We start from the raw sequence: 16390 nt of genomic DNA, 5'->3' as shown, positions 1-16390 counted from the left end.
CCCTATTAAAAGTCGGGTCCTATTGGGCCTAGAGAGAAACTTTTTTTTTAAATTGATGTACTCTTCGAGGGCAACATTTTGGCTATCTCGGATTTTTAAAATTCGCGAATGGAATTTCTGTAGGGAATTTCCGTTCGATTTATGGGCTATTTTTTAAAACTTTAAAAATTCGCCAAAAAAACCTATGGAAGCTAGGACTACCAAATTTGGAGGGATCGTAGATATTACTAGGGCGCACTTTCACACCAAAATTTGCGACATTCTATCGAGCCGTTTCGGAGATATTCGCGAGTTTGTGTCTTAACATTACAGAAAAATCCCCTGGACCCCCTGCGGTGAACAGCGATTGTCGAGCACGGGGAGGAAGGCCTGAGCCCTGTTAGGTCACAATTCACAAGGCAAATGGATCGGACAATTAGGGACCGAGATATCGAGGGTCAAAATTTGGTCCATTTCCATGAGCATTGGGGCGGCACCAATCGAAATTTCGGTTCCTTGCGCCGGGGTTAATAATTGAGGTACGAGAAAACGCTTGCGGGGGCTTGTTGATGTGTCTCAATGGGAAGTACTGTGTGAGCGGTTTGAAATTCGGTGTAACAGTTCCGGGGATAGTCGCGGCCGTAATGTGTCAAATTCGTGAAATTTGACCCTATGAAAGTGAGGTCCTATTGGGCCTAGAGAGAAACTTTTTTTTTAAATTGATGTACTCTTCGAGGGCAACATTTTGGCTATCTCGGACTTTTAAAATTCGCGAATCGAATTTCTGTAGGGAATTTCCGTTCGATTTATGTGCTAGTTTTTAAACGTTTAAAAATTCACCAAAGAAAACCTATGGAAGCTAGGATTACCAAATTTGGAGCGATTGTAGGTATTACTAGGGCGCCCTTTCACACCAAAATTTGCGACATTCTATCGAGCCGTTTCGGAGATATTCGCGAGTTTGTGTTTTAATATTACGGAAAAATCCCCTGGACCCCCTGAGGTGAGCCGCGATTGTCGAGCATAGAGAAAAAGGCCTAAGCCCTGTTAGGTCACGTTTCAAATCGCAAGTGGATCGGACAATTAGGGACCGAGATATCGGGGGTCAAAATTTGATCCATTTCCGTCAGCATTGGGGCGGCACCAATCGAAATTTCGGTTGCTTGCGCCGGAGTCAATAATTGAGATACGAGAAAACGCTTGCGGGGGCTTGTTGATGTGTCTCAATGGGAAGTACTGTGTGAGCGGTTTGAAATTCGGTGTAATGGTTCCGGGGATAGTCGCGGCCGTAATGTGTCAAATTCGTGAAATTTGACTCTATGAAAGTCGGGTCCTATTGGGCTTAGAGAGAAACTTTTTTTTAAATTGATGTACTCTTCGAGGGCAACATTTTGGCTATCTCGGATTTTTAAAATTCTCGAATCGAATTTCTGTAGGGAATTTCCGTTCGATTTATGTGCTATTTTTTAAACGTTTAAAAATTCACCAAAGAAAACCTATGGAAGCTAGGATTACCAAATTTGGAGCGATTGTAAGTATTACTAGGGCGCCCTTTCACACCAAAATTTGCGACATTCTATCGAGCCGTTTAGGAGATATTCGCGAGTTTGTGTTTTACCATTACGGAAAAATCCCCTGGACCCCCTGCGGTGAACAGCGATTGTCGAGCACGGGGAGGAAGGCCTGAGCCCTGTTAGGTCACAATTCACATGGCAAGTGGATCGGACAATTAGGGACCGAGATATCGGGGGTCAAAATTTGGTCCATTTCCGTGAGCATTGGGGCGGCACCAATCGAAATTTCGGTTACTTGCGCCGGGGTCAATAATTGAGATACGACAAAACGCTTGCGGGGGCTTGTTGATGTGTCTCATTGGGAGGTACTGTGGGAGCGGTTTGAAATTCGGTGTAACGGTTCCGGGGATAGTCGCGGCCGTAATGTGTCTAATTCGTGAAGTTTGACCCTATGAAAGTCGGGTCCTATTGGGCCTAGAGAGAAACTTTTTTTTAAAAATTGATGTACTCTTCGAAGGCAACATTTTGGCTATCTCGGATTTTTAAAATTCGCGATTCGAATTTCTGTAGGGAATTTTCGTTCGATTTATGGGCTATTTTTTAAAACTTTAAAAATTCGCCAAAAAAACCTATGGAAGCTAGGACTACCAAATTTGGAGGGATCGTAGGTATTACTAGGGCGCCCTTTCGCACCAAAATTTGCGACATTCTATCGAACCGTTTCGGAGATATTCGCGAGTTTGTGTCTTAACATTACAGAAAAATCCCCTGGACCCCCTGCGGTGAACAGCGATTGTCGAGCACGGGGAGGAAGGCCTGAGCCCTGTTAGGTCACAATTCACAAGGCAAATGGATCGGACAATTAGGGACCGAGATATCGGGGGTCAAAATTTGGTCCATTTCCATGAGCATTGGGGCGGCACCAATCGAAATTTCGGTTCCTTGCGCCGGGGTTAATAATTGAGGTACGAGAAAACGCTTGCGGGGGCTTGTTGATGTGTCTCAATGGGAAGTACTGTGTGAGCGGTTTGAAATTCGGTGTAACAGTTCCGGGGATAGTCGCGGCCGTAATGTGTCAAATTCGTGAAATTTGACCCTATGAAAGTGGGGTCCTATTGGGCCTAGAGAGAAACTTTTTTTTTAAATTGATGTACTCTTCGAGGGCAACATTTTGGCTATCTCGGATTTTTAAAATTCGCGAATCGAATTTCTGTAGGGAATTTCCGTTCGATTTATGTGCTATTTTTTAAACGTTTAAAAATTCACCAAAGAAAACCTATGGAAGCTAGGATTACCAAATTTGGAGCGATTGTAAGTATTACTAGGGCGCCCTTTCACACCAAAATTGCGACATTCGATCGAGCCGTTTAGGAGATATTCGCGAGTTTGTGTTTTACCATTACGGAAAAATCCCCTGGACCCCCTGCGGTGAACAGCGATTGTCGAGCACGGGGAGGAAGGCCTGAGCCCTGTTAGGTCACAATTCACATGGCAAGTGGATCGGACAATTAGGGACCGAGATATCGGGGGTCAAAATTTGGTCCATTTCCGTGAGCATTGGGGCGGCACCAATCGAAATTTCGGTTGCTTGCGCCGGGGTCAATAATTGAGATACGACAAAACGCTTGCGGGGGCTTGTTGATGTGTCTCATTGGGAAGTACTGTGGGAGCGGTTTGAAATTCGGTGTAACGGTTCCGGGGATAGTCGCGGCCGTAATGTGTCAAATTCGGGAAATTTGACCCTATGAAAGTCGAGTCCTATTGGGCCTAGAGAGAAACTTTTTTTTAAAAATTGTTGTACTCTTCGAGGGCAACATTTTGGCTATCTCGGATTTTTAAAATTCCCGATTCGAATTTCTGTAGGGAATTTTCGTTCGATTTATGAGCTATTTTTTAAACATTTAAAAATTCACCAAAGAAAACCTATGGAAGATAGGATTACCAAATTTGGAGCGATTGTAGGTATTACTAGGGCGCCCTTTCACACCAAAATTTGCGACATTCTATCGAGGCGTTTAGGAGATATTCGCGAGTTTGTGTTTTACCATTACGGAAAAATCCCCTGGACCCCCATCGGTGAGCCGCGATTGTCGAGCATGGGGAGGAAGGCCTAAGCCCTGTTATGTCACAATTCAAATTGCAAGTGGATCGGACAATTAGGGACCGAGATATCGGGGGTCAAATTTGGTCCATTTCCGTGAGCATTGGGGCGGCACCAATCGAAATTTCGGTTTCTTGCGCCGGGGTCAATAATTGAGGTACGAGAAAACGCTTGCGGGGGCTTGTTGATGTGTTTCAATGGGAAGTACTGTGTGAGCGGTCTAAAATTCATTGTAACGGTTCCGGGGATAGTCGCGGTAGTAATGTGTCAAATTCGTGAAATTTGACCCTATTAAAAGTCGGGTCCTATTGGGCCTAGAGAGAAACTTTTTTTTTAAATTGATGTACTCTTCGAGGGCAACATTTTGGCTATCTCGGATTTTTAAAATTCGCGAATGGAATTTCTGTAGGGAATTTCCGTTCGATTTATGGGCTATTTTTTAAAACTTTAAAAATTCGCCAAAAAAACCTATGGAAGCTAGGACTACCAAATTTGGAGGGATCGTAGGTATTACTAGGGCGCCCTTTCACACCAAAATTTGCGACATTCTATCGAGCCGTTTCGGAGATATTCGCGAGTTTGTGTCTTAACATTACAGAAAAATCCCCTGGACCCCCTGCGGTGAACAGCGATTGTCGAGCACGGGGAGGAAGGCCTGAGCCCTGTTAGGTCACAATTCACAAGGCAAATGGATCGGACAATTAGGGACCGAGATATCGGGGGTCAAAATTTGGTCCATTTCCATGAGCATTGGGGCGGCACCAATCGAAATTTCGGTTCCTTGCGCCGGGGTTAATAATTGAGGTACGAGAAAACGCTTGCGTGGGCTTGTTGATGTGTCTCAATGGGAAGTACTGTGTGAGCGGTTTGAAATTCGGTGTAACAGTTCCGGGGATAGTCGCGGCCGTAATGTGTCAAATTCGTGAAATTTGACCCTATGAAAGTGGGGTCCTATTGGGCCTAGAGAGAAACTTTTTTTTTAAATTGATGTACTCTTCGAGGGCAACATTTTGTCTATCTCGGATTTTTAAAATTCGCGAATCGAATTTCTGTAGGGAATTTCCGTTCGATTTATGTGCTATTTTTTAAACGTTTAAAAATTCACCAAAGAAAACCTATGGAAGGTAGGATTACCAAATTTGGAGCGATTGTAAGTATTACTAGGGCGCCCTTTCACACCAAAATTTGCGACATTCTATCGAGCCGTTTCGGAGATATTCGCGAGTTTGTGTTTTAATATTACGGAAAAATCCCCTGGACCCCCTGAGGTGAGCCGCGATTGTCGAGCATAGAGAAAAAGGCCTAAGCCCTGTTAGGTCACGTTTCAAATCGCAAGTGGATCGGACAATTAGGGACCGAGATATCGGGGGTCAAAATTTGATCCATTTCCGTCAGCATTGGGGCGGCACCAATCGAAATTTCGGTTGCTTGCGCCGGAGTCAATAATTGAGATACGAGAAAACGCTTGCGGGGGCTTGTTGATGTGTCTCAATGGGAAGTACTGTGTGAGCGGTTTGAAATTCGGTGTAACGGTTCCGGGGATAGTCGCGGCCGTAATGTGTCAAATTCGTGAAATTTGACTCTATGAAAGTCGGGTCCTATTGGGCTTAGAGAGAAACTTTTTTTTAAATTGATGTACTCTTCGAGGGCAACATTTTGGCTATCTCGGATTTTTAAAATTCTCGAATCGAATTTCTGTAGGGAATTTCCGTTCGATTTATGTGCTATTTTTTAAACGTTTAAAAATTCACCAAAGAAAACCTATGGAAGCTAGGATTACCAAATTTGGAGCGATTGTAAGTATTACTAGGGCGCCCTTTCACACCAAAATTTGCGACATTCTATCGAGCCGTTTAGGAGATATTCGCGAGTTTGTGTTTTACCATTACGGAAAAATCCCCTGGACCCCCTGAGGTGAGCCGCGATTGTCGAGCATAGAGAAAAAGGCCTAAGCCCTGTTAGGTCACGTTTCAAATCGCAAGTGGATCGGACAATTAGGGACCGAGATATCGGGGGTCAAAATTTGATCCATTTCCGTCAGCATTGGGGCGGCACCAATCGAAATTTCGGTTGCTTGCGCCGGGGTCAATAATTGAGATACGACAAAACGCTTGCGGGGGCTTGTTGATGTGTCTCATTGGGAAGTACTGTGGGAGCGGTTTGAAATTCGGTGTAACGGTTCCGGGGATAGTCGCGGCCGTAATGTGTCTAATTCGGGAAATTTGACCCTATGAAAGTCGGGTCCTATTGGGCCTAGAGAGAAACTTTTTTTTAAAAATTGTTGTACTCTTCGAGGGCAACATTTTGGCTATCTCGGATTTTTAAAATTCGCGATTCGAATTTCTGTAGGGAATTTTCGTTCCATTTTTGGGCTATTTTTTAAACGTTTAAAAATTCACCAAAGAAAACCTATGGAAGATAGGATTACCAAATTTGGAGCGATTGTAGGTATTACTAGGGCGCCCTTTCACACCAAAATTTGCGACATTCTATCGAGGCGTTTAGAAGATATTCGCGAGTTTGTGTTTTACAATTACGGAAAAATCCCCTGGACCCCCATCGGTGAGCCGCGATTGTCGAGCATGGGGAGGAAGGCCTAAGCCCTGTTATGTCACAATTCAAATTGAAGGTGGATCGGACAATTAGGGACCGAGATATCGGTGGTCAAAATTTGGTCCATTTCCTAGAGCATTGGGGCGGCACCAATCGAAATTTCGGTTGCTTGCGCCGGGGTCAATAATTGAGATACGACAAACCGCTTGCGGGGGCTTGTTGATGTGTCTCAATGGGAAGTACTGTGTGAGCGATTTGGAATTCGGTGTAACGGTTCCGGGGATAGTCGCGGCCGTAATGTGTCAAATTCGTGAAGTTTGACCCTATGAAAGACGGGTCCTATTGGGCCTAGAGAGAAACTTTTTTTTAAATTGATGTACTTTTCGAGGGCAACATTTTGGCTATCTCGGATTTTTAAAATTCGCGAATGGAATTTCTGTGGGGAATTTCCGTTCGATTTATGGGCTATTTTTTAAAACTTTAAAAATTCGCCAAAAAAACCTATGGAAGCTAGGACTACCAAATTTGGAGGGATCGTAGGTATTACTAGGGCGCCCTTTCACACCAAAATTTGCGACATTCTATCGAGCCGTTTCGGAGATATTCGCGAGTTTGTGTCTTAACATTACAGAAAAATCCCCTGGAACCCCTGCGGTGAACAGCGATTGTCGAGCACGGGGAGGAAGGCCTGAGCCCTGTTAGGTCACAATTCACATGGCAAGTGGATCGGACAATTAGGGTCCGAGATATCGGGGGTCAAATTTTGGTCCATTTCCGTGAGCATTGGGGCGGCACCAATCGAAATTTCGGTTGCTTGCGCCGGGGTCAATAATTGAGATACGACAAAACGCTTGCGGGGGCTTGTTGATGTGTCTCAATGATAAGTACTGTGTGAGCGGTTTGAAATTCGGTGTAACGGTTCCGGGGATAGTCGCGGCCGTAATGTGTCAAATTCGTGAAATTTGACCCTATGAAAGTCGGGTCCTATTGGGCCTAGAGAGAAACTTTTTTTTAAAAATTGATGTACTCTTCGAAGGCAACATTTTGGCTATCTCGGATTTTTAAAATTCGCGATTCGAATTTCTGTAGGGAATTTTCGTTCGATTTAAGGGCTATTTTTTAAACGTTTAAAAATTCACCAAAGAAAACCTATGGAAGCTAGGATTACTAAATTTGGAGCGGTTGTAGGTATTACTAGGGCGCCCTTTCACACCAAAATTTGCGACATTCTATCGAGCCTTTTCGGAGATATTCGCGAGTTTGTGTTTTAACATTACGGAAAAATGCCCTGGACCCCCTGAGGTGAGCCGCGATTGTCGAGCATAGAGAGAAAGGCCTAAGCCCTGTTAGGTCACGTTTCAAATCGCAAGTGGATCGGACAATTAGGCACCGAGATATCGGGGGTCAAATTTGGTCCATTTCCGTGAGCATTGGGGCGGCACCAATCGAAATTTCATCAATAATTTGTCATCATTTTTGTGCACTCTTGGATTGCAGAACATGATATCATGAAAGAAAAAGAATGAAGATGAAAAGAACGGAGAAATAATGAAGATATCTGTAAAAAGACATCCGTGGCTGGTAATTCTTGTTTTATATTAACTTTATTTCCACTAGAAATGCTTGAATGTTATAATTTGTACGTCCCGTTTCACAATTTTCTTTATATTGGAGTTTTACTAGTTATAAATTTTACATGAACGCTTGACATTACGTTTTAATGTTTAGGGTAGCATTAATGCATTAATTTTGTAGGTTTTGAATTCCATATTCAAGTGTCTGAATTGGTGCTTTCTTTATATTGTATTGTAATATTGGAAGTGAGGTGTTACTGTTAATCACACTTTAAATATCAGAAGTCTGAGATTTCTTAGAGTTGTGTTGCTTAGTAGTGGTTTCAAAATGACTGCTGTTGTGTAATTTTTTCCCATGTGGCCTCCTTTCGCATTACGAGGAGGAGGCTAAACATTTTTCTCTCTGTGTGGCCTAATAGTTTAACTGTCCAACGGGTCTTCTCTTCATAACAGGTCAGTGTAATTGCACTGCTTGTGTATAAACGAATTTTGTTTCAGTTTTTTCCGAATGTAGAGTCTCTCTATCAAGTGCTCTTTCTCTTAAAAGCCCCTGAAAGTTAAATGTTGAACAAAAAAGAAATGTAAATAAAATTTAATGAGTACTCGTAAAGAAAGTTAGTGTAGCCAAATTGTCTTCTGTTAAGGCTGTTCAAAATGTGCTTTTTCTTAGTTGTTTTAAGCATACTTTATTATTTTTTTCCCTTAATAAGAACTATTTTGGCATATTGTGAAGTTTTATGAACCAATTTGAGGAGATCTATTTAAAATTGATTCCATAAGTAAAAAATTCATTTTGAAATCATATCAGAGATGTTTTATTATTTTCAAAGTAAAATTCTGCAGATTAACTTTCAACTTTGTTTTTGAAAAGCACTCTGAAAATTTCTTTTGGACTTCTTTCCGTGCTCTTGGCAAAAGCATGACAGAATTATTTTCTGAAAAAGCTGATGTCTTTTGCTTATAATAATGACTGATGCAACTGTAACCGTGTCGCTCTAAAGAGCACATGTTTCCCAGTAGTTCTTTTAAATTGTCCTGTTTTTTCTTTTATTGGGTCAATCTCCGCTAAAAGATCAGATGTTGCTCTTGTGTTATTTAACAATTCCTTCATCTTATCTTCAGTTAAGAGCTCTTCTTCGTATTGAGCGCTTTTATTATCAAGGGGTTTTATAAGCACACAATTCTTCTTTTGTAATTTTCTGATTCATTGTTTGACTTCTCTGTCTTTCATATGTGAAAATTCTTCGGCATCGTTTGCTTTTGAGATTTTAAGATTTTTTAAACTTCATTTTCAGTCGATGGAAATTGTTTAAAGTAGGAGATAAATTCTTTCCGGTGTTGATGGATAAATGTTGAACCACGTATGAATGAAATTCTAGCAGTGGACAAATTAAATGGCTTTTTGAGATATTCTTGATCTTAATTAGGATGAAAATCAGTTATTCCCATTTCTAGATCAGTAGAATTGTTATTTAACATATTTGCAATCTTTTTCCATTTTTCTTAAATACTAGTATTATATAATGGATTTGAAGTGAATAAAGTAGTTGGCCTAATTTTAAATACACTCAAAATATCTAATTTAGAAACTAACTTAAGTTCGATGAGATTTTCCAAATGTTTGTTTCAGTTTTCTTATATTTTACGCTTTAGTTCTCGAGATTTTCAAAGTGGCAAAACGTACATTACGTTATAGTAAAAATGTATATTCCTTATATTTGTGTAATCCTTTCACAAAATTAATTTGATTTAAAATGAATTTATAATACCCTTTAATTCAAAGACTTTAGTTTAGTTCTCTCCTCCCCCTCAAGTTTAAGATTTAGTTATTATGTCTGTAAAATGGCTAAATCATAGAACCAGGTATGTTCAATAATTTCTTCATAAGTTTCGTTTCTGAATTTTTAAAATTCTATGAAACTTTTGTAACAGAAGCTGGGATAGAACGCAGGCAGCCAAACAGAATGTCCCTTCCCTGAGTGAAAATTTCTATCATTTCATTGAAAGTGACCTTATAATATTTCAGAATAAACCCTCATTCTGTAACACTAATAAATGTATATAGAGTTTTTTTAATGTTTTTATAATGCATGTTTGGTTCTTACAATATTTTGAGCTATCATATTACTAATTCTGTATGTGATTTAATACAGTTTAATGTAGAATGCCTGCTTCAATCCTAAAAGTAAAGTATTTGAATTATGTTTTATCTTTCGTCTGTTTTCAGACGTAGGTTCTATTCTACAATTTACGGAATTTCTCTTTATTGGATATCTCACGTAGCTGAGAAAATTTCATTCCTATGTTTAGGTTTTATAGTACAATATGTTGAGCATCCCTATATTAGTATATGGCTTTGATTCCTTCGAAAGAAAAAGAATATCTTAGTTTTCTTTAATTTTTGGTCAAAATTTTAGTATGTAGGTAATTACAATTGCTCTCCCACAAAATTGCATCTAAATTTTTTGCTTCATTTCAAAATGCTGTATCATTCAATGGTATCTGATGTGTTTTAGATTAATGTATTCAAGCTCGGCTCGAACCCGGGCAGCTAGACAATATGTTCTTTCCCTGAGTGAAATATTGCTATAATTTCATTAAAGTGACGTGGTAATATTTCAGGATATTTTCTTGTACATTGGACTAAGCGTTCCTCTCTCATGAATGAAAGTACCTAAGTAAAGAACTTAAAATTAGAAATGGTTCTTACGTTAAAATTCTGAATGAAGTATTTCATTATGGTTTATGACTTCTGTTTCCAAGATGTTCTTCGAAATCTGTTTTTAGAATGGTGTTTTTGAGCCCTTTCTAAAAATAAATCTATAAAAGTATATATGTATAGCGCTTTTAATGTTAATATATTGTGATTTTGTTTCTTACTCTTTTTCGATCTGTTATGTCACTAATTCTGTGTGTGAATTAAGATAGTTTAATATATAACATCTGCTTCAAAGCTAACAGTAAAGTTTATTTTGTTTATTTGTCATTTAAAATTACCTGCTTATTGTCTTTTGATGCCATCTTTCTATCAGTGCTGAAATTATTTACTCTTCTCGAAGATCATTATCCCTTTTATTCTGTGTATCCGTAATAACTGTCTAATTTTTTTTCTTTCATTGTTCATGTTGTACCCATGCATTAAAAACCCCCTTCGCTTACTGTACTTCTGTCGTATTAGGAAAATCATTTGCTTTTCTATCGACTGCAGTCATGATTTTAGTAACAATGTAGCACATTGCTAGAATTTAAAACAAAGAAGGCTACTTTTGAAGTTTTATATATTAAGAAACAATATTAGATATTTCTCTTTGTGTATAATTATTCTTTAATTTCAAAGTAGTTAAAATCTAATGATTCCTTTTTCCCCCCTTGGCCTCTTCTAGTGTAATTTGTCATCATTTTTGTGCACTCTTGGATTGCAGAACATGATATCATGAAAGAAAAAGAATGAAGATGAAAAGAACGGAGAAATAATGCAGAGCAAAAAGACATCTGTGGCTGGTAATTCTTGTTTTATATTAACTTTATTTCCACTAGAAATGCTTGAATGTTATAATTTGTACGTCCCGTTTCACAATTTTCTTTATATTGGAGTTTTACTAGTTATAAATTTTACATGAACGCTTGACATTACGTTTTAATGTTTAGGGTAGCATTAATGCATTAATTTTGTAGGTTTTGAATTCCATATTCAAGTGTCTGAATTGGTGCTTTCTTTATATTGTATTGTAATATTGGAAGTGAGGTGTTACTGTTAATCACACTTTAAATATCAGAAGTCTGAGATTTCTTAGAGTTGTGTTGCTTAGTAGTGGTTTCAAAATGACTGCTGTTGTGTAATTTTTTCCCATGTGGCCTCCTTTCGCATTACGAGGAGGAGGCTAAACATTTTTCTCTCTGTGTGGCCTAATAGTTTAACTGTCCAACGGGTCTTCTCTTCATAACAGGTCAGTGTAATTGCACTGCTTCTGTATAAACGAATTTTGTTTCAGTTTTTTCCGAATGTAGAGTCTCTCTATCAAGTGCTCTTTCTCTTAAAAGCCCCTGAAAGTTAAATGTTGAACAAAAAAGAAATGTAAATAAAATTTAATGAGTACTCGTAAAGAAAGTTAGTGTAGCCAAATTGTCTTCTGTTAAGGCTGTTCAAAATGTGCTTTTTCTTAGTTGTTTTAAGCATACTTTATTATTTTTTTCCCTTAATAAGAACTATTTTGGCATATTGTGAAGTTTTATGAACCAATTTGAGGAGATCTATTTAAAATTGATTCCATAAGTAAAAAATTCATTTTGAAATCATATCAGAGATGTTTTATTATTTTCAAAGTAAAATTCTGCAGATTAACTTTCAACTTTGTTTTTGAAAAGCACTCTGAAAATTTCTTTTGGACTTCTTTCCGTGCTCTTGGCAAAAGCATGACAGAATTATTTTCTGAAAAAGCTGATGTCTTTTGCTTATAATAATGACTGATGCAACTGTAACCGTGTCGCTCTAAAGAGCACATGTTTCCCAGTAGTTCTTTTAAATTGTCCTGTTTTTTCTTTTATTGGGTCAATCTCCGCTAAAAGATCAGATGTTGCTCTTGTGTTATTTAACAATTCCTTCATCTTATCTTCAGTTAAGAGCTCTTCTTCGTATTGAGCGCTTTTATTATCAAGGGGTTTTATAAGCACACAATTCTTCTTTTGTAATTTTCTGATTCATTGTTTGACTTCTCTCTCTTTCATATGTGAAAATTCTTCGGCATCGTTTGCTTTTGAGATTTTAAGATTTTTTAAACTTCATTTTCAGACGATGGAAATTGTTTAAAGTAGAAGATAAATTCTTTCCGGTGTTGATGGATAAATGTTGAACCACGTATGAATGAAATTCTAGCAGTGGACAAATTAAATGGCTTTTTGAGATATTCTTGATCTTAATTAGGATGAAAATCAGTTATTCCCATTTCTAGATCAGTAGAATTGTTATTTAACATATTTGCAATCTTTTATCATTTTTCTTAAATACTAGTATTATGTAATGGATTTGAAGTGAATAAAGTAGTTGGCCTAATTTTAAATACACTCAAAATATCTAATTTAGAAACTAACTTAAGTTCGATGAGATTTTCCAAATGTTTGTTTCAGTTTTCTTATATTTTACGCTTTAGTTCTCGAGATTTTCAAAGTGGCAAAACGTACATTACGTTATAGTAAAAATGTATATTCCTTATATTTGTGTAATCCTTTCACAAAATTAATTTGATTTAAAATGAATTTATAATACCCTTTAATTCAAAGACTTTAGTTTAGTTCTCTCCTCCCCCTCAAGTTTAAGATTTAGTTATTATGTCTGTAAAATGGCTAAATCATAGAACCAGGTATGTTCAATAATTTCTTCATAAGTTTCGTTTTTGAATTTTTAAAATTCTATGAAACTTTTGTAACAGAAGCTGGAATAGAACGTAGGCAGCCAAACAGAATGTCCCTTCCCTGAGTGAAAATTTCTATCATTTCATTGAAAGTGACCTTATAATATTTCAGAATAAACCCTCATTCTGTAACACTAATAAATGTATATAGAGTTTTTTTAATGTTTTTATAATGCATGTTTGGTTCTTACAATATTTTGAGCTATCATATTACTAATTCTGTATGTGATTTAATACAGTTTAATGTAGAATGCCTGCTTCAATCCTAAAAGTAAAGTATTTGAATTATGTTTTATCTTTCGTCTGTTTTCAGACGTAGGTTCTATTCTACAATTTACGGAATTTCTCTTTATTGGATATCTCACGTAGCTGAGAAAATTTCATTCCTATGTTTAGGTTTTATAGTACAATATGTTGAGCATCCCTATATTTGTATATGGCTTTGATTCCTTCGAAAGAAAAAGAATATCTTAGTTTTCTTTAATTTTTGGTCAAAATTTTAGTATGTAGGTAATTACAATTGCTCTCCCACAAAATTGCATCTAAATTTTTTGCTTCATTTCAAAATGCTGTATCATTCAATGGTATCTGATGTGTTTTAGATTAATGTATTCAAGCTCGGCTCGAACCCGGGCAGCTAGACAATATGTTCTTTCCCTGAGTGAAATATTGCTATAATTTCATTAAAGTGACGTGGTAATATTTCAGGATATTTTCTTGTACATTGGACTAAGCGTTCCTCTCTCATGAATGAGAGTACCTAAGTAAAGAACTTAAAATTAGAAATGGTTCTTACGTTAAAATTCTGAATGAAGTATTTCTTTTATGGTTTATGACTTCTGTTTCCAAGATGTTCTTCGAAATCTGTTTTTAGAATGGTGTTTTTGAGCCCTTTCTAAAAATAAATCTATAAAAGTATATATGTATAGCGCTTTTAATGTTAATATATTGTGATTTTGTTTCTTACTCTTTTTCGATCTGTTATGTCACTAATTCTGTGTGTGAATTAAGATAGTTTAATATATAACATCTGCTTCAAAGCTAACAGTAAAGTTTATTTTGTTTATTTGTCATTTAAAATTACCTGCTTATTGTCTTTTGATGCCATCTTTCTATCAGTGCTGAAATTATTTACTCTTCTCGAAGATCATTATCCCTTTTATTCTGTGTATCCGTAATAACTGTCTAATTTTTTTTCTTTCATTGTTCATGTTGTACCCATACATTAAAAACCCCCTTCGCTTACTGTACTTCTGTCGTATTAGGAAAATCATTTGCTTTTCTATCGACTGCAGTCATGATTTTAGTAACAATGTAGCACATTGCTAGAATTTAAAACAAAGAAGGCTACTTTTGAAGTTTTATATATTAAGAAACAATATTAGATATTTCTCTTTGTGTATAATTATTCTTTAATTTCAAAGTAGTTAAAATCTAATGATTCCTTTTTCCCCCCTTGGCCTCTTCTAGTGTAATTTGTCATCATTTTTGTGCACTCTTGGATTGCAGAACATGATATCATGAAAGAAAAAGAATGAAGATGAAAAGAACGGAGAAATAATGCAGAGCAAAAAGACATCTGTGGCTGGTAATTCTTGTTTTATATTAACTTTATTTCCACTAGAAATGCTTGAATGTTATAATTTGTACGTCCCGTTTCACAATTTTCTTTATATTGGAGTTTTACTAGTTATAAATTTTACATGAACGCTTGACATTACGTTTTAATGTTTAGGGTAGCATTAATGCATTAATTTTGTAGGTTTTGAATTCCATGTTCAAGTGTCTGAATTGGTGCTTTCTTTATATTGTATTGTAATATTGGAAGTGAGGTGTTACTGTTAATCACACTTTAAATATCAGAAGTCTGAGATTTCTTAGAGTTGTGTTGCTTAGTAGTGGTTTCAAAATGACTGCTGTTGTGTAATTTTTTCCCATGTGGCCTCCTTTCGCATTACGAGGAGGAGGCTAAACATTTTTCTCTCTGTGGGGCCTAATAGTTTAACTGTCCAACGGGTCTTCTCTTCATAACAGGTCAGTGTAATTGCACTGCTTCTGTATAAACGAATTTTGTTTCAGTTTTTTCCGAATGTAGAGTCTCTCTATCAAGTGCTCTTTCTCTTAAAAGCCCCTGAAAGTTAAATGTTGAACAAAAAAGAAATGTAAATAAAATTTAATGAGTACTCGTAAAGAAAGTTAGTGTAGCCAAATTGTCTTCTGTTAAGGCTGTTCAAAATGTGCTTTTTCTTAGTTGTTTTAAGCATACTTTATTATTTTTTTCCCTTAATAAGAACTATTTTGGCATATTGTGAAGTTTTATGAACCAATTTGAGGAGATCTATTTAAAATTGATTCCATAAGTAAAAAATTCATTTTGAAATCATATCAGAGATGTTTTATTATTTTCAAAGTAAAATTCTGCAGATTAACTTTCAACTTTGTTTTTGAAAAGCACTCTGAAAATTTCTTTTGGACTTCTTTCCGTGCTCTTGGCAAAAGCATGACAGAATTATTTTCTGAAAAAGCTGATGTCTTTTGCTTATAATAATGACTGATGCAACTGTAACCGTGTCGCTCTAAAGAGCACATGTTTCCCAGTAGTTCTTTTAAATTGTCCTGTTTTTTCTTTTATTGGGTCAATCTCCGCTAAAAGATCAGATGTTGCTCTTGTGTTATTTAACAATTCCTTCATCTTATCTTCAGTTAAGAGCTCTTCTTCGTATTGAGCGCTTTTATTATCAAGGGGTTTTATAAGCACACAATTCTTCTTTTGTAATTTTCTGATTCATTGTTTGACTTCTCTCTCTTTCATATGTGAAAATTCTTCGGCATCGTTTGCTTTTGAGATTTTAAGATTTTTTAAACTTCATTTTCAGACGATGGAAATTGTTTAAAGTAGAAGATAAATTCTTTCCGGTGTTGATGGATAAATGTTGAACCACGTATGAATGAAATTCTAGCAGTGGACAAATTAAATGGCTTTTTGAGATATTCTTGATCTTAATTAGGATGAAAATCAGTTATTCCCATTTCTAGATCAGTAGAATTGTTATTTAACATATTTGCAATCTTTTATCATTTTTCTTAAATACTAGTATTATGTAATGGATTTGAAGTGAATAAAGTAGTTGGCCTAATTTTAAATACACTCAAAATATCTAATTTAGAAACTAACTTAAGTTCGATGAGATTTTCCAAATGTTTGTTTCAGTTTTCTTATATTTTACGCTTTAGTTCTCGAGATTTTCAAAGTGGCAAAAC

The sequence above is a fragment of the Stegodyphus dumicola genome, chromosome 10, assembly GCF_044657685.1.
Source record: "Stegodyphus dumicola isolate Sdum_Otavi_A_Nest chromosome 10, ASM4465768v1".
NCBI classification, from domain to species: domain Eukaryota; kingdom Metazoa; phylum Arthropoda; class Arachnida; order Araneae; family Eresidae; genus Stegodyphus; species Stegodyphus dumicola.
This window is presented reverse-complemented; position numbering follows the sequence as displayed.